Below are 20,111 nucleotides of genomic sequence, written 5' to 3' on the forward strand. Positions count from 1 at the left end.
GAGAAAGTTCCATGTGCTGTTGAACGGAATGTGTATTTTGTGGTTGTTGGATGAAATGTTCTGTATATATCTGTTAAGTCCAATTGTTCCAAGGTATAGTTTAAATCCATTGTGTCTTTGTTGACTTTCTGTCTTGATGAGCTGTCTAGTGCTGTCAGTGGAGTATTGAAGTACCCCACTATTATTGTGTTGCTGTCTATCTCATTTCTTTGGTCTATTAGTAATTGAGTGATCATTTTATACATTTGAGAGCTCCAGTGTTAGGTGCATATGTGTTTAGAATTGTGATATTTTCCTGTTGGACAAGGCCTTTTACCATTATATAATGTCCCTGTCTCTTTTAACTACTGTTGCTTCAAAGTTTGTTTTGTCTGATATAAGAATAGCTATCCCTGCTCACTTTTGGTGTCCATTTGCATGAAATGCCCTTTTCCACTCCTTTACTTTAAGTTTATGTGAGTCTTTATGTGTTAGGTGGGTTTCCTGAAGGCAGCAGATATTTGGTTGGTGAGTTCTTATCTATTCTGTGGTTCTGTATCTTTTAAATGGAGCATTTGGGCCATTTACATTCAATGTTAGTATTGAAATGTGAGGTACTGTTGCATTCATCATGCTCTTTGTTGCCTGTGTACTTGTTTTATTTTTTGCTTTGCTTTTTCACTTGTATTTTTGTTTTATAGGTCCTGTGTGATTTATGCCTTAAACAGGTTCTGTTTTGATGTGTTTCTAGGATTTGTTTCAAGATTAAGAGCTCCTTTTAGCAGTTCTTGTAGTGGTGGCTTGGTAATGGTGAATTCTCTCAGCATTTGTTTGTCTGAAAATGACTGTATCTTTCCTTCATATATGATACTTCATTTTGCTGGATACAAAATTCTTGGCTGATAATTGTTTTGTTTGAGGAGGGTGAAGATAGGACCCCAATCCCTTCTTGCCTGTAGGGTTTCTGCTGAGAAATCTGCCATTAATCTGATAGGTTTTCCTTATAGGTTACCTGGTACTTCTGTCTCACAGCTCTTAAAATTCTTTCCTTTGTCTTAACTTTGGATGACCTAATGACAATGTGCCTAGGCGAAGATTTTCTTGCGATAAATTTCCCAGGTGTTCTTTGTGCTTCTTGTATTTGCATGTCTAGGTCTCTAGCAAGACTGGGGAAGTTTTCCTCGATTATTCCCCCAAATATATTTTCCAAGCTTTTCGAATTGTCTTCTTCCTTGGGAACACTGATTATTCTTAGGTTCGGTCATTTAACATAATCCCAGACTTCTTGGAGGCTTTGTTCAAGTTTTCTTATTCATTTTTCTTTGTCTCTGTTGGATTGGGTTAATTTGAAGACCTTGTCTTTGAGCTCTGAATTTTTCTTCTATTTGTTCAATTCTATTGCTGACACTTTCTGGAGCATTTTGCATTTCTAAAAGTGTGTCCAAAGTTTCTTGATTTTTTTTTTTAAAGCTATTTATTTTCTTGAATATTTCTCCCTTCACTTCTTGTATCATTTTCTGGATTTCCTTGCATTGGGCTTCACCTTTCTCTGGTCCCTCCCTGATTAGCTTAATAACTAACCTCCCGAATTCTTTTTCAGGTAAATCAGGGATTTCTTTTCTTGGTTCGGATCCATTGCTGGTGAACTAGTGTGATTTTTTGGGGGTGTTGACAAGCCTCGTTTTGTCATATTACCAGGGTTGGTTTTCTGGTTCCTTCTCATTTGGGTAGGCTCTGTCAGAGGGAATGTCTAGGGCTGAAGGCTGTTGTTTAGATTTTTTTGTCCCATGGGGTGTTCTCTTGATGTAGTATTCTCCCCGTTTTCCTGTGGATGTGACTTCCTCTGAGCTGAGCTGCAGTGATTGTTGTCTCTCTTCTCAGTCTAGACACCCAGTGAGTCTATTTGCCTTCAGGCTGGTACTGGGGGTTGTCTGCACAGAGTCCTGTGATGTGAACCATCTATGGGTCTCTCAGCCATGGATACCAACAACTGTTCTGGTGGAGGTGGCAGACAGTGCAGTAGACTCTGTGGGGGTCCTTGGCTTTGGTGGTTTAATGCTGTATTTTTTGTGCTGGTTGGCCTCCTGCCAGGAGGTGGCACTTTCCAGAAAGCATCAGCTGTAGTAGTGTGGAGAGTGACCAGCGGTGGGTGTGGCCCTAGAACTCCCAAGATTATATGCCCTTTGTCTTCTGCTACCAGGATGGGTAGGGAAGGACTATCAGGTGGGGGCAGGGCTAGGTGTGTCTGAGCTCAGACTCTCCTTGGCAGGGGTCTTGCTGTGACTGCTGTGGGGGATGGGGTGAGATTCCCAGGTCACTGGAGTTGTGTACCTAGGAGAATTATGGCTGCCTCTGCTGAGTCATGCTGGTTATCAGGGAAGTGGGGGAAAGCCAGCAGTTACAGGCCTCACCCAGCTCCCACGCAAACTGAAGGGCTGGTTTCACTCCCACTGTGCCCCCACCCAGCGGCCCTGAGTCTGTTTCCAGGTGGAAGGCGAGTCAGGCTTGAAAATTTGCCTGAGGCTTTCTGCCTCCCAGCTGTGAAAGAAAAGGGCTTTAGTTCTTCCCCTACCTGTGAAGTCTGCATGCCGAATTTGCGCCCTCCCCTGAGTTCTGGCTAGGAGGTTTCTCTCCCTGTTCAAATTATTACAAAATTCAGCTAGCGAAGTCCTTCTCCCTGTGGAGTTTTACCCCCTGCTCCTCTGACCTCCCTCCTGGTGGATCCCTGTGGTGCCAGGCAGGAATGGGCTGCTTGGGGATCCAGCGAGCTCCCAGGGCCTTTCTGCTGCTTCATCTACCCCTGTATTTCGCTCAGCTGAGCTCTCTAACGTGACTCACCTCCAGGTGAAGTCGAGAACTTCTCTTGCAAACAGGCCTTCAGCTTCTCCAGTAGGGGTGTGTGTTCGGGAGAGAAGGGTCTCCCTTTCCCACTTCTGCAGTTGGGGCACTCGCAGTATTTGGGGTGTCTCCTGGGTCCTGCAGGAGCAGCCCGCATCCTTCAGAGAGTCTGTGGGTCCTCTCAGGATTGCTGGTTTGTCCTTGCAGTCGATCTGGAGCTAAAATTCACAGTACAAGCCTCGGCATGCTGCTCTATCCGGAGCTGCAATCTAGTCCTGCCTCCCGTCTGCCATGGTCCCTTAATCCCTGCCTCCAATACAGTTTTAAATAGAAGTGCTGTGAGTAGCCATTCTTGTCTTGTTCCTGATTTTAGGGGAAAAGCATTCAATCTTTCATTATTAAGTATGTGGGTGATATGGTTTGGCTGTGTCTCCACCCAAATCTCATCTTGAATTTTAGCCCCCATAATTCCCGTGGGTTGTGGGAGGGACCCAGTGGGAGATAATTGAATCATGGGGATGGTTTCCCCCATACTGTTCTCATGGTAGTGAATAAGTGTCACATGATCTGATGATTTTATAAGGGGTTTCCACTTTTGCTTGGCTCTCATTCTGTCTTGTCTGCTGGCATGTAAGATGTGCCTTTCACCTTCTGCCATGATGGTGAGGCCTCTCCAGCCATGTCGAATTGTGAGTCCATTAAACCCCTTTTTCTTTATAAATTACCCAGTCTTGGGTATGTCTTTATCAGCAGCATGAAAACGGACTAATACAGGGTTTTTCCCCAGGTGCCCTTTATCAGGCTTAGCACATTACCAGTTCCTACTTTGTTCAGTGATTTTATTATGAATGGGTATTGAATTTTGTCAAATACTTTTTTCTGCATTTATTGAGATAATCATGTGTTTTTTGTCCGTTATCCTATTGACACAGTTATTTCATAAATTGGTCATGGTATATAATGCCTTTTGTATGTTAATGGTCCAGTTTGCTAGTATTGTATTTTATTGAGAAGTTTTGCATCTATATTCATGAGATATCAGCCTATAGCTTTTTTCTTGTATTGGTTTTGCTGTCATAGTAATGCTGGCCTCATAGAAAGAATTGGGAACTGCTTTCTCCTCGTTATTTTTTGAAAGAGTGTTTAAAAAATTTGTATTCATTTTTAAAATAAAGTTTGCTAGAAACTTTATAACTTTCATCAGTGAAGCCAACTGGCCCTGGACTTTTCTTTATGGGAAGGTTTAAAACTATTAATTCAATCTCCTTACTGGTTATCAGTTTATCCATTTTTATTTTTTTCTTCATTCAGTTTTAGTAGTTTTTGTCTTTTTAGGGATTTGTTCATTTCATGTAAATTATTAATTTGTTGGCATACAGTTGCTCACCGTATTCTCTTATAATTCTTTTTTTACTTCTGCAAGGTCAGTAGTAAATCCTCCTGAGAAAGCTTGGTTTAGAAGAGGGAGGCAGCCAGTAAAAAAATAAGAAAACATCAAGTAGTTATCAGTGTTATAATAAAGCTAAAGTAGGGTGATATGAGGAAAGTGGTCAGGTGGCAATTTTAGATTGGGTGGTAGGAAACGACCTTGCTGAGAAATAACATTTTAATCAAGACCTGTGTGATATTAATAATAATGAGCCAGTGATGCAAATATCCATAGCATTCCAGCCAGAGGGAAACCACTAGTGCAAAAGTGTAAGGGGAAACACATTGGTATATTTGAAGAATAGAAAGAAGGCCATGTGACTGAAGCATACTATGTAAGAAGCAAATTAGAAGATGAGGCCAGAGAAACAGACAGGTCCGATTATATAGAACCTAGTAGGTAGCCATGGTAAATAATTTGGATTTTATTCCAAATAGAAACCACTGGAAGGCTTTAAACAGGAGATTGACATGATCTGTTTTCTGCTTTAAAAGATCACTCTGGCTCCTGTGTAGAAAACAAACTGTAGGAAGTCAACAGGGAAAGGCCACATATGCGAGGCCAATTGTGTTTCATGGGAGCTATTTAGGTGAGAGTAGGTAGTATCTGAATCTGAGTAATAGTGGGAATGAAGAGAAATAGGTGTGTTCAGGTTACATTTGGTAGTAGAATCAACTTGCCAATGGCCTAGATGTCAGTGAAGAGGGAAATCAAAAGAGGAATTCAAGGTTTGTGAGTTGAACAACTCGGTGGATGGCATAAGAGTAGATGATACACATCATTATTTCTTTGCGTGGGTGTCTCTACCACCAGGCTATAAACTTGTCAATGGCATATTGTCTTATTCATTCTTGTATCTCAAGCACCTAGCAAGTGCTAGGTCAGTGTGAACAACAAAAAAACAATCAGTGATAATAATGCCATGAAATACATACAAGGACAGGACATGGAAGGACATGTAACTTAGCAGGGCAATCAGAAAATGCTTTTAAGAAAGAATTCTTAAACTGATTCAGGGAGGAAAGCAGGGGTTAGGGCAAATTTGTAATTTAACACAAAATACTGATATAATTTCTAAGCTAGTCTTATGAACAGACATAAGCTTCTTTTCCTCATAAAATCAAGTCCCTCTTAAATGGCCACTCTAATTTCTTGGAAGAAAGGGTGACACTGGTTAAACTTTCTATATCCCTGTGAGCCTGAGTGACATGGTCCAATGTACATAGAAACTTAAAGTATGGAATGAGCTTTGCCAAATCTGTACAGCTTTTCCTTCTGTGGTCGGAAAAGTGGTGATCATTAGAACTTATGCGTACTTTATTGTTCTAGTTTATATAGGTGTTCTTTTTTCTATTTAAGTGCTCTTTATGTTTGTTGGCAGTGTTGGCCTTCGATTGTATGTTCCTGGAAGCCTGTGACTATATTAGTTTTTTTGATGTTGTTATAACATCTGATACAGTGCATCATGTGTATTTAGATGTTAAGTAAATTTGTTTTTGTGGTGATGTTTTGCTACCTAGTTCTGCTTTGGCTCTCTGTAGAGATTCTAATTTCTAATAATGTCCAATTGAGATATCTTGACCATCCTCCTAGCTTTTTGTTTATAAAAATTTAAAATGTACTGAAAAGTTGAAATAATAGTGCAGTGAATGCTTATATACACTGTATCTAGATTTCCTATTTTTTAATGCTTTGAAACATTTGCTTTATCTCTATGTGTGTACCCATACACACATACATGGACATTCACACTTAATAAAAACATTGGAAAATTAATTGCAAACACCATGACATTTCACCCTTAAATACTTCAGCATGAATGTTTAAGGGACAAGAACATTCCACCTAAATCTGAAAACATTATTACACCCAAGAAACTTAACTTTAAATCAATAATATTAATTTAATATAGATTCTGTATTCAGATTTCATCGATTATAACAAAACTTTTTTTATAGCCTTTTATTTATTATTTTTCTGGACCCATGGGCCAGTTGAGGATGATACATTGCATTTAGTTGAGAAGTATCTTTTAATATGCATATTTTATGTTAAATCTATTGTATATCTTTTCTGCTTTTATAGATTCATTTTCAGTCTTTAAGGGTAACATAATTTGACTCTTTTAAGAAGAGTGGATGACATTTATTAACTACATAATAAAATAAGCTGTTTTCCCAGCTGTTGGATAGCCCTGAAGGTTAACTCCGAAAATGACTTCTCCAGTAACCAAGTGAATTGAACTGTTGCTTTAAAAATTCTTTTTAGTGCTTCTTTCCCAGCCTTTGAATTTTTCACTAAACATTAGTAATTTTAATAAAAATACATTTTGTTTGTAGACCTTAGTAGCATTTTATCTTCATGAAAATATGGAAAACTTCACCAGATTCAACCAATTGTAGCTCTTGAAAATTATTTTTGAAATGAAACACTAAACTACCCTTCCTCAGCCCTCCCAAGTTAATAAATTACATAATTACTAAATGCTCTGACAGGCTTTGGAGTTTCATAATTTTAAAAACTGATGTCAGAGAAGAAATGTTGAAATACTATTAAAAACATCTGAAAAGCACCCCCTGCCCAATTATGCTACTCTAAATGCCATAGCAACATTAACCAAACATTTTCTCTATCAATGTAGAGAATTTGGAGATCTTTATTCTTTTGAGTGGCTAATTTATTGCTGCATTTTTTTGTGGATGAAGCAGTATTATCCAATGTTACCTCCCAAAAGGGTACTTCTAATTTTATTATTTCATAGGGTCCAGATCTGTAGTTTATTGTTTACATTTGCAACATGAGTGGGAGAAGGGAGGATTAGGTCACTAGTGGCTACAAAGTATTTATATCTTGATGGTATTGATCATTTTAATAAAAGTTCTTGACATGATTTCTTGAGCCACATTGAATATGGTTGTTTGTTCTTTTGTGTTTCCCAAGTTTTCCAGTGCTCTTTGAAGTTGTAATTTTTTAAACATTTTCCCCACTTCCCCACTACGAATATATTTTTTATGAGTCATATACTTAGCTTTTACAATTTAAAATTTTTGTTCTTTTTGAGCTCATCTCCAATCCATTTTGTTGTTTATATTCATGAGAATTCTATCCCACCTTAGGTCTCTTGAGGCATGTCAACCTCCTTTAAACTTTCCTTTTCCTTCAGAATAACTATCTGTGCAAATATCATTAAAGTGTATCCCAAGCTCTATTGTGTTGGTTTAAATTGCTCATATGCTGAAAAAACTTTAATGAAAATGATCTTTTTCCAATCCTCCAACTTAATGGTCCTGGCTCTCTTTGAGATCTCTGACTCCTATCTCCACCCCATCTTAGCCCTGATCCACTTCAATTATACTCTAGACCTCCTCATTCATCGCCAGGAAACTTCCACCTCTGAAATCTCCAAAATTTGTGGAATTGATGTCTTGTTTATTGCCTGTTCCACCAAGCTTGCACTGTATTTTCAGTGAAACACTCAACCCCTCCAAAGCCTCGTTCTTCAGTTTGTCTGTGCTTAGTGTCCAGAGCTAAGCCTGTGGAGAGTGTTGCCTGAACTTTTTTTGAAAGCCATATTTCTATCTCCAAGCATCTCTACTAGGTAATCCTGGAAGTAACTCAAATTCAGTGTGTCCAAAAGAGAACTCATCATTAATTTCCCCAGATGAAAACAACTGTGTTTCTTTTGTTTACTGCTATATTCTCCGTAATTGGAATTTATTGGGCACTAAGGTCATTTTTGTTGGATGAATGAACATATGAAAAGAATTTCCTTAACTAAATTTATTCTCCTTCCCAACTTACTGATTTCCAATATCGCCCCTTACACACTGGCAAGGAGAACATGAGATAGACAGAAATATTCTAATCCTGGAAAAATATGGACTATTTTGGGGAGTTTCTTCAAGGTTGAGGAAGGGGACAGTATTTTGGGAGGTGTTTTTCATGCGACAGAAATGTGTCCACTCCTATGCTGAGACCCCAAGAAAGGACAAGCTCTCTGATGGGGTGGTAGAGGTGTGTGTGTGTGTGTCTGTATGTTTAAACATTAGGAGTCCTGACCTTTAGCTTGTTTCTTTCCAAGCTCTTGATGCTGAAGCAGTTGATTACCACAAATATGGCACAAACATATTTCTGATGATGGCATATATGTAATTGTATATTCTGGCTTCACCGTGTAGCATTAGATAAACATAATTTCCATGTTGTTACAGTTTTTGTGATGAAAATTCATGATAATCATTGAAGGGGTGTTTTATAACTTTGAACACTTCCTCTACTAATACACATTTAGGCTATTTCCACTTTTTCCCATCTTAAAATAAAACTGTAATGAATGCCTTAATATATAAGGTTTTTCTTCTCATGGATTATATTTTCAATATTCATATAATCATTTTCCTCTAAAGCTTTGTTTTATGTCTGAATCAAGTTTTAAGTCTATTTCTCTGAGGATTTTCTGTTTGTTTCACTGTATAAATGCCCAGAAAGCTTAATGTTTTGTCTTCCAAGTCTTTTATAGTTTGAAATGCTTGTTTTTTAGCCACTGACTGTGGGTCCAATAATTTTAATTTCTTAGGTATTTATTTCAGGCCACATACCACTGAGGATTTACTGATGTTGAATAAAAAGTCAGATGTTTAAACCAACCCCAACACAGCAGCATCAGCTTTTTTGTTTGTTTGTTTTGGATAACTATTTCACTATTTTTTTTTCTCCAGGGATCCTGATTTTTTTTGTCAACCATAAAACTTAAACAAATGATTGTCATGTCTAGTCTGACAATTAAGTATGAAATCCATGTGTGTGAGGTAGATGACCCAAGGTAAGCCCACCTTATTCTTGTGTTGGCTATGTGGATTCTAGTTATCATTATTGTTTAAAATTTTTAATTTAGTATATATTTTTATTTTCTGAAATAGCAATACATACATATGATGAAAAATTCAAACGCTAACAAAGAATATGTGGTAACAAACATCCTCTAGATTTTCCTTAGTCAACCACTAGCATCAGTTTCTTTGTTTCCTTTTAGTTATTCTGCACATACTGTAGCTTTTCTCTATCATATTTATCTAAAACTGTAATGTTTCTGAAAAGAGAAACATCTTGATTTAAGTCATATGTTTATTGTCATTTTAATAGTATATTTGTTTGCTTTATTATTTAGATTGACACAATATAGTTCTTAGTTATATTTGGGTTTTCTTTTACCTATAAATACAAATCGAGTAAAGATTGGTTCAAATAGTCAATTTTTTTTTGAGAACTAAAATTAGGAAAATAGAAAGTCGAGAAAATGAATAAGAATGGATGAGAGGTATTGTGAAAGTAGGAGCCAAGACTATTGAGTATAGTGTTTAAGAAACATGTTCGAATGTATCTATACATATTTTTATCCTCTCTAAAGTTAGCATGTATGTATATTTCTATTATCTATATTGTTGTATAATACATTATTAAATGCTGTGTAAGCGATTCCCAAACAATGCTCTGGGAATATTAGTATTTGGCAAACTTTCAGTAGGTATGTGATGAAACAAAAATTCCATGGTACAAAATGTTTGAGAAAAGTGCTGTAGCATTGGTAGTAAACATTTTAGTAAATTCATAAATTGTTTTTAAGGTATAAGGTGCTAAATTCATCTATCTGAGCTGCTAAGGTCATTTACAATGTACTTGGAATGAAAAGGAAATTTATTATAGCGCTCTATCATTCTCTTAACTCTTTGGCTGATAGATATCTTTGTATTTGGCAGCAGTGTCATTGTTCTTCTGTTTTAGTGTTTGCAGAATGCAATTTTGGCAGTTCCTGAGGGGAATAGAATTTACTGAGGCAGTTTATATTCTTAAAATGCAATAACTTGTTATGTCAGAAGCTGCTTTGAAATGCCAGAAGAAAATATTTCCTCTTGCTCTGCCTTTCTTCCTTCATAATTGCTATAAACAATGCAAGTTGTCTACATAAACCATACAATTATTTATCGTTAACGTTTGATGGAATGTCTTTAAAAGTCAGACATAGTGCCAGATAGTGAAATGTTTGTTTATTTATTTTTCTGAATCTAGGGAATGTGGGAGGACAGCCCTGCCCTGGTCGTGTAGGAGCCTGATCTGGGGAAGGCAGGAAAAGCAGCAGCCCAATTAATCCTATTTCACCACCTCTCACTAGCAGTCTTTTATAGTTTAGAAAGGAATTCTACCTCAAATGCTTTCATGAAATTAGTTGACTGGGAAGTAAATTAATACAAGATAAACCAAGAGGAACTCTGCATTGAGAGCTTTCTCATACTCATACATTCCTTGTGAGTTAGGTACGTTTTGCAACTGATGAGCTCCTGTTTTCCAAGCCTTGAGACTACATTATGTCATGATAATTATTTCTGTATTTGGGAATAAATGCTGTCATTGTTTTACCTCCATTGAAACACTTTCTCTCTTCAGGTTTAGTCTCTAGTTCAGATTAGTTATATTGACCTGTGAAATCTATAATCATAGATTGGCATTTTAGTCAATATTTTGGAATGAAACTTTTACTTATAATCCCCTTATCTTCCTCTTGAAAATGAGAGAGTTGTTTGTAAACTGTGTGGACACCTCAGGGTTGTGGAACTGTTGAAGTTTTCATTTGAACCAATAGCGGAGCCAGACTTCATTAGATGTGATTCTGTAATAGTCATGACATTCCCTGTTCGTAACATAAACAAACAAAAAAAGAAAATAAGGAGTGGAAGAAATTTCAGTATAGGACTTGAAAGACTCTCACAGGTCTTTTTTGGGGTAAGGGCATATATATATATACACATATATATATTTGTATTTGTATTTTAATTTGTATTTTAGGAAACATTCATATTTATATATAATATACATTTTATATAAATGTGTTATTTGAAGTATTTGTGTTACATATATTAATGTTAATATAATTTATATAAAATATCCATTTTCCCAAAACATGTATATATTATATAATTTTTTATACTTATACATAAATTTATAAATATAAATATATAAATTTCAAAATATAAATAATATGTAGCTATATACATAAATATACATTTAAAATATTTGAGGTTATATATTTATATAACAAAATATAATATATATAACAATATATAAATATATAATATAGAAATATTTTATATGTGTATGTTATATACACTTATATTTTGGAGGCTTTTATATGATAGCCTAGCAATTTCTTTAAAAGAAAAACCCAAAACAAATACATTCTTGGCTGATAGGGTGCTTTGTATAAATGTGCCTGGAAACTTGAGTAGGTAATAATGCTTTATTAATTTTGTTAGAAGTATTTAAACCAATTTTTGAGAATGTGAGTGTGCTAGTGAACAAATTTCATCTCAGTAAGAGATCATGCCCCCTTGCTCTGCTGGGCCCAGTCTAGTTACATACGTATTTTCTACAAACAGGGCACTAGGGGTGGGTGCCTGGCAATGGGCTTAATTGTTTGATGACAGAAGGCATTAAAAAACTGAGGGAAGTCCCTTGGCACTGCAGAGGGGAGGAGAGAAGAGAGAATAAGAAGCCTGTGATCCAGACTGTTTATTAACCTTGCCTTTCTGTGGAAAAGATCGTTCACCCTGTCACTGGGCATGGAACTGGCAGCTGGGGTGTTGTCTCTGGCCCCTGAAACCAGATGAGGGAGGCTGTTGAAGGATGAGTTCGGCTGCGCTCCAGCTACCTCATGCTCTGAATAAAAGTCACAAAGAAACTCAGATGCAGCATATGCAAGACTGCACTGAGGAGCTAGAAGCTTTTAGCTGCTAATTTGTTCTGTTTCCAAAGGACTAGTTGTTAAGAAGCAGCAAGGGCCGTGGTGATGGAAAATATTACTATGTAAATGTTGCCAATGAGACTGCTTGAAAAGGTGTTGGTAGGAATTTTCTTTTGGAGGTGAAGATGCTCCTCCACTTATAATGGGGTTATGTCTGAATAAACCCTTTGTAGGTTGAAAATATAGCCAGACAAAAATTCATTTGATATACCTAACCCGGTGAACTTCATAATGTGGCCTAGCCTACCTTAAATGTGCTCAGAACACTAACAGCCTACAGTTGGGCAAAGTCATCTGGCAGCACAGAACCCCATAGAGGTTGTTTACGCTTGTGATGGCATGGCTGACTGGGAGCTGTGACTTGCTGCCACTGCCCAGCAGTGCGAGGGAGTATGGCACCACTTCCTACTGAAGGCATATGGCTTTTACACCATAGTAAAGTAGAAACATTGTAAGTTGGGGCCCATCTGTATAGTCAGTGACAGACTAGTATTGAAACTCATGGATACCAAGGATTTGCTTTCTCCTGATAGCTCTGTGGCTATGGGCTTCTTGGACTATAGCTCCATCTCTTGGGTACCAGCAGGGCTGAAAGTTCTGTAGTACAGTTGCAGTGCCTGGTGTGTGACGGACAGGGATGACAGTCTAGGGTACCTGACTAGATATTCCTCTGTGGTTCCAGAGTAGAGTTGGGTGAATAATTGCTGAGATATGTCCAGGCATTGTTCCATCTCCTTGTATTTGAATCATGGCCTCTGGACAGAGGACAAAGAATTATGTCAGAATTTACTTAGTGGTAGTGAAACAGCCCAATTTAGTTGTCTTCTAAAACTTTGCTTCAGCTGACATGGACCTCTAGGGTAAAAAAAAAAAAAGAAAAAAGGAAATGCTTTGGAACATGAAAGTGATAGAAGGAAACACCTTATTTATCTTTCCCACTTCTTCCTAAGACATAAACTCTTTGGAAGTTAAATGTCTGTATGAATTATGTTTTGCAGGGCTTGGATCTTCCTCTGATAATTCCACTTCATTCTGTCAAAGATCCAATTCCCTAAAGAGTTTTGTTCATCATCTTCAAACATCCAATGAGTGTTTCTCTGTGATATTGCTTTCCTGATGCCTCTACCAGGCTGTCTGAGACATCTGGTCGTTCACAGTTCTTTTAAAATTTGGGGGATGATTTAATAATATTTAAAGAGTAACTTTTTGTTGGAACTTCACATCAATTTTTCCAATTCAAGTTATCAGTATTAACTAAGCTTATGGTGTGCCCTGCATGAGATTTGGACCTCAAAGAACATAGGAGATCACACAGACTTCATACACCTTAAACAATTAGAGAACAATTACCAGAAAATATAAATTTAAGAGTTCATTTATGTGGAACAAGCTCTTAAGTGCAGGATAGATTAGGATAACTGAGAGTGAAGCCTGGCTCTGCCACCCTGCATAAATCGTAGTCTGTCTAATCCTCATGTGTCTAATAGGGATACTATTAACTGTCTCTAGGATTGCTGAAAGGATTGAATAACACCCAAAAGGTGCCAAGTGCATCATAGGCATTCAGTGCATGTCAGTTAATGCAATGTAGCATGGGGAAGACATAAAAAGAGGGAGGAAAATGTGAATGAGATGATGAAGGATGGGGAAGACATGATTAGCAGAGAGGAGTGATGAGGACATTTGCAAGGAGATTGGAGGGAGAAAGTGAGTTAAGATAGGGCGCTAGGAATGACTTAGGTGTGGCCGTGGGCCCAACTGGGGTGGAGGGTGATATGGTAAAGCAATAAGATAAAAAAGAGGACTTGGCCTGGCGTGGTGGCTCACGCTTGTAATCCCAGCACTTTGGGAGGCCGAGGCAGGCGGATCACGAGGTCAGGAGATCAAGACCACGGTGAAACCCCGTCTCTACTAAAAAAAAAATACAAAAAATTAGCCGGGCGTAGTGGCGGGCGCCTGTAGTCCCAGCTACTCGGAGAGGCTGAGGCAGGAGAATGGCGTGAACCCGGGAGGCGGAGCTTGCAGTGAGCCGAGATTGCGCCACTGCACTCCAGCCTGGGCGACAGAGCCAGACTCCGTCTCAAAAAAAAAAAAAAAAAAAAAAAAAAAAGGAGGACTTGCATGACCAGCTAGGAAGTCTGATGAGATTCAATAAGCAGTTGAATATTATATGAACACAAGCGGCATTTTGGAAAGATTTTTGCAGTATGTAAAACTAATGCAGCAGCCCTATGAGGAAAGTATTGTTATTATCCTCATTTTCCAGGTGAAAAATAGCATTTGGAAGAGGTTTCAAAGAAACTTCACATAGGTATTTACTATGTGAATATAGTAATAACATTAATGACAATCAAAATGAAAGAAAACATTAATTCATAATTTAGCTATCCAAGTAAATCAGACTGTTTTCATTTTCCCATATTCTCAGTTGGTTTTGCTTTTTTTCTTCCAAGGGAAGGAAAAATTGTTATGAATATTATTTGAGTTAATTTCTGTCAGTGCTTTAAACAGTGCCTGGCACAGAGTAAGCACTCACTACCTGTTACTTATTATTTTTGCCTTAATACAGACTAAGATGTCATAGAGTAGAAGAGATAGTCTGTGATGACACAGAGCCTAAGTAAGGGCACCGGGGCAGGCAAATTTTGTGGCCTTCCTAGTTTTACTCACGTTGTAACATTGCACGTGCAAACTAAACACAAAGAGAATTCCCAGTCTTTTCCAGAATGGAATGGGGTATGACTGATATGCAAAGTTATTTGCTAGCTAAATTCTTTGGTGGCCTGTCAGAGGTTTGCTCTCACTAACCTGAAAATGGTGGGAAAGAAAAAACAAATAATACGTTGATTACAAAAATTTATGTTCTATTCAATGGATAATCTGTAGCTTGGTTTTGTTGTTGGCTTAAAATATAGGTATAATTCTTATACTGTTCTTAGAAAGGAGATGAATTTTTTAAAAACTTGTTACATTCTTGACAGTTTTATAGGGTAAATACTTGAGATTTTAGTGTGTTCTAAGAGTGAGCAAGGCAGTTTATGGCAAAAGTCCTCATTTTAAACCTTTTCTGGTAGGCTATGGGGGAGTTAGCAAATGAGTATGTTATATCAGTTACTTAGTTTGCAGTAATTTATCTCTGGACTAGTAAAACTGTGAACTCTTCTCTAACTGCTAACCCTGAGTTAGTTTTCTAAAGACTTTCTTTTCATGTTTCTAAAACCTTAGCTGTTGATACCACTTGGATAGACTCATTATTTTTCAAGCGCTGAGGTCTAAGTTGTTGAATAAGCAAGACTAACCTTTGACATGAAAGAAAATTTAGAGGAAAGAAGGATTTCATTAGCTTTTCATTTTCAAGGCCATGTCTTATAATATGAATTTATCGAGAACATGAGTCATATTTTTCACACCTCTGCGTACTTTGGGATATAAACATTTAGGGAGATCCAAAGGTACAAAGACTGCTCTGTGCTGGGGAATATAATAAAAAATTAAGAAACTGGAATTGAAAATAAAACTCCTTTGTGCATTCTTTATATAACTGAATAAGCTTTGTGGGCTTTTGGGTCTTCTCAAATCTCCTTGAAGGGATTTGTGGAACAATTATAGTGGCTGGACTTGCCATTACACCCTTTCTGGGAAGCCTAGGAGGAAAGAAGGCTCATTTACAGTGTAGTCTGGTAAATGGGTTACAACTCTGCTGAGAGGAGTGTATCTTTTGCACTTATAAGCAGTACCACAGAACATCAGTTGGTAAATGGATCTGGGTTTTATAACTTAGCTGAATCTTCTCATGAAGATATGGAGACATTGATAAAAATCATTAATACATTCATGTTCAAGGGCTTTAGGTTGCTTTATGCTTTTTTTCTTCCTCTTCTCCCTCTATGCTTGTCTTTCTTTCTTTCTCCCTCCTCCCTCCTTCCCCACCTCCCTCTCTTCCTCTTTCCCTTGGTCTCTCTCTCTCTCTTTTTTATTTCATTCATTCATTGTAAAAGCAGCATTTAATAGGATTTCATAAATAGATGATTTTATTCTTACTTAGTAGAGAATCTTCAAGTTTTTCTGGAGAAGAGATTCAAGCTATGAGGATAGGTAAAAGTAAGAAACCTTTTGTATTTGCTCCTAATTCACTGGTGATATCCTGAAGAGAGATTTTTAAAGCATTACTTATTTGAACAATCTGTCACTATCATTACCTTTCATTTCACTCATAACCTGTTGAGGAAATGATTTTACCATAGAGTTATTATATACAACACAGATCATTTTTGTTGCTCTCCCCTGACCCTTTATTTATTTCCCTCTCCCTCCCTTCCTCCCTCCCTCCCTCCCTCCCTCCTTCCTTCCTTCCTTCTTTTCCTCTCTTTTAATCACTTCAGTATCCACAACTCAGCCAAAGTATTAACTAGAGTACAAGCCTTTTTGACAGTTGGACTATTGTGATTTGGTACCTGGGAGCACTTGCTACTGCCTTGCCTCTTTCCACTTTGGTATATGCTGTTGGAAAGATGGATTTTGGAGGATTGGATAGCAGAGCAGTAGTCACTCTTACCACGGTCACATATGCAAGAAAAATACAGCATTTTGGCCTTTTTCTTTCCTTTTTGCTGACAGTCTTACTGGGTAGCTAAGAAAAAATAAACTTCATGTTTTGCAGTTTATAATCTTTTACATTTGTTTTTGGCTTAGTTGGTTTTGATGGCTCAGTGTCTTTTAGATTAAATTCATGGCCCTTCAGATTTCTATTTCCTTTCTGTGCTTTTCTTCAAGATGGAATCTGAGGGTGATTTCATCGTGATGTGTGAAGCTGGGAACTTTTGTCCACGTAGCATCCTGGATCTTTGCTGTGGTCTAGAGTGGTGCGTCTGGTTTGTACGCTGGACTGGTCCTTTTCCTGGACATTCTGCTGTTGTTTGTTATAAATTCTCTGATTGTTAAACATGTGATTATTTTCTCTCCTCTTGCCTTAATGTATTAGTCAGGATTCTCTAGAGAAACAGCACTAATAGGAGATCTATCTGTCTGTCTCTCTGTCTGTCTGTCTGTGTCAATTATAGGAATTAGCTCACACAATTACAGAGGCTGAGAGGCCGTACAATCTGTCATGTGCATGCAGGAGAACCAGGAATGCTGGTGGTGTAATTCAGTACAAGTCAGAAGACCTGGGAACCAGGGAGCTGATGGTGTAAGTCCCAATCTGAGTCTGAAGACCCAATAACCAGATATACTGATTTCTGAGGGCAGAATATGAGAAGATGGACCTCCCAGCTCAAACAGAGAGAGGAAATTTGCCCTTCCTCTACCTATTTGTTCTATTCTGGCCCTCCATGGATTGAACGAGGCCCACTCACTTTGGGAAGGATGGATCTTCTTTTCTCAGTCTACTGATTGAAATGTTAATCTCTTCTGGAAACACCCCATAGACACACCCAGAAATAATGTTTTACTAGATATCTGGATATCCCTTAGCCCAGTGAAGTTTATGCATAAAATTAACCATCACAGTTAACAAGCACTTAAAGGCTATGTCAGACAGTTGGTTGCTCAGGTCATTTCTTAGGATAGCGCAAAAACGGCCATGGAGAAGTTGGCCACGTCACTCTGAAAGCAAGTATTCATAGTCTATTTAACTTGAGAAGCTATTCTTTCCCATCTGCTTTCTGCACTCTGTGGCCCTGGTCTCAATATCCCAAATACAGAAATTCAACTAGTTCAAGTTACATCATGGGGAGTTTTTCCATTAATCATTGTTTTCCTTTTTACTAATTCCTTTTTTTTTTTTTTTTTCAAATGGCCTTTACCCTCATTTCAGGCAGCCTGAGCTCACTATTTTAGAGAAAAAGGATCGGGCAGAACAATGAAAAACAAAACAGTTGATGCCAGCTTCTGAGTTTAAAACTCCTGGTAAAGATATCAGTTGAAAGAAAGGTTTAGAAGATCAGCAAGAATGGATGATAATGTAAGAGATTGTTTTCCTTTCCTTGACTTGATACAGATTTCTCATGATGTGGAAACAAAGTTGGAAAGAATGGTGTCAGATGCTGGCAAGGCTCCCTGTGCTTTTCCCAGCATCTGTCTCAGTGACAGTCTCAGCCCTGGGGCCAAGTGATCTCAGAGGAGAGGGCCCATGTGCCCCAATCCCTGCCTGGCTGTCCAGGTGCTACAGTCCTTATTCATGGAGCAGTGGAGTAGTTGGAGACAGCACAGGGTTACCAGGAGAAGGGCCTCCTAGAGAATCTCCATGTGCTTACATGTGGGGTGAGGAGGAGCCAAATCTTTTCCAGTATAGCCAAGAGTGGTGTAGATGTGGCATCAAAGGCAGGCAGCTGTGGAGAAGCTGGGGCCAACACTGGAAAGCAGCCCAGATAGGTAGTGTCCTTTTCAGCAGATGCCACAATGGAGATGTGATGCCTTCCATGAGTCAGGTGGAATGAGGTACATTTCAGTAGAAGCTAGTGTGGACTGAGGGGCAGATGCATCTTCCTGATGCCATGACTAGGCCAACTGGAACTTAGATGTGGGAAGGGAGGAGAGAACCTCATATTGAGTTTACTCTGATTTGACAGAGATGGTATTAAGTTAACTAAGTTTAACCTAAATTAATGAGTTTAAGTTTCCTGCTATCAAGTGGAGTAAGGAGTAAGTTGAGTTTAAAAAAAAGGCATGCCTCTTTTATTGAACCCATTACATAGATTTTCTAGCACTATAAACAACAATATGAAAGCTAGCAAAGAAATGGAGCATATTAAGAAGCCTTCCAAATATGATCCAGTTTGTCTTAGATGACTTGTGTTAAATTGGAGCTAAGGTGTTCCAGAAAAACATTGAGGTGTTGCCCCATTATTTAGCAGGAGTGATTCCTACCTCTTGCTAGGAGTGTGGGGCACAGAGTGGCATGTTCAATGACAAGAAATCCAGCAGTCGTCTTCTACCAGTATGGTCTAAAACCTTCTTAAGGGTTTCTGTCACTTCTTCAGATAGATAATTTGCTTAAGGGTGGTGAGATTTGTTGATAGAAGCTTCGGGAGGCATTCTGATGTAGAAGAAAGCATGCAGACATGGGGTTGAAACACATGTGATTTAAAATTCCATATCTGCCCCATACAAGCTGTGTGCCCTCAGTTTTCTTTTCTGTGTAAAAGAGCTAGTCATAGCTGTTGCAGTCTTCTTTTTGTTTGACCTTTCCCCCTTATTCCCATAATGGCCCCACACCTCCCCCACTCTAAATACATGTGATTCAACAGGTGGCAGCCCCACCCTTCATTCCCTGTGGTCCAGGCCTGGCTAATCAGGGCTCTTGACACCCTGGTCACAGTGATTGATTCAGGATAGACACAGGGCCTAAATCAAAAGAAGCAGAGTAAATCTCAGGATTTTTATTTGAAGAATTGAGAAGCAGCAGCTCACTTTCCCTACTTGCTAAGCTTGAGGAGTGATAAGCCTGGGACCAGCAGGCACTGTCACATTGAAGAAAGACAACCTAAGAGTGAAGTCATGCACAGAAGAGTGGAACGGAGAGATGGACAATCTGATTTCTTCTGGCAGGATCTGAGCTCCTGAATTCTGTCATGCCTGTGGCCCAGTATTCCTGTATTTTTTAGAGGGTGATGAACGGCTTTCATTTCTCCCCCCTTCATGTTTGGAACCAACTGAATGATACCAATAAGAGACAAATGGAGATCAAAGTATTAGCTGTAATGCTAATAAAAGCTGAATTAGTAAACATAGTTTAGATGTGCAGGCACAGTGGATTTCCTAGTACTTTCCCCTGAATTGGGTTTATAGAGCCAAATCCTGCATGGGAAGCTTAGCACATGGTAGAAAGCAAAGCAGAACACTCTCTGTAGTGAGGTAGGGAGGCAGATCCCTAAGTCAGGGAGCAGAAGAGACTGAGCTCAGCGGTACCCACTTCTGAATACATCAGTTGTTTAAGTCCATCTTCCTTCCACAGGATGAGTGAGGAGGAAGTGTTACTTAGGCAGAAGAAATAACACATGAATTCAGAGCACCAGAAGTTTTCCTTATTCTTTTTGGGTACCTGAGCTGATAAATTTTCTTTTGTACTTT

Source organism: Nomascus leucogenys, chromosome 7b, assembly GCF_006542625.1.
Source record: "Nomascus leucogenys isolate Asia chromosome 7b, Asia_NLE_v1, whole genome shotgun sequence".
Classification (NCBI taxonomy): domain Eukaryota; kingdom Metazoa; phylum Chordata; class Mammalia; order Primates; family Hylobatidae; genus Nomascus; species Nomascus leucogenys.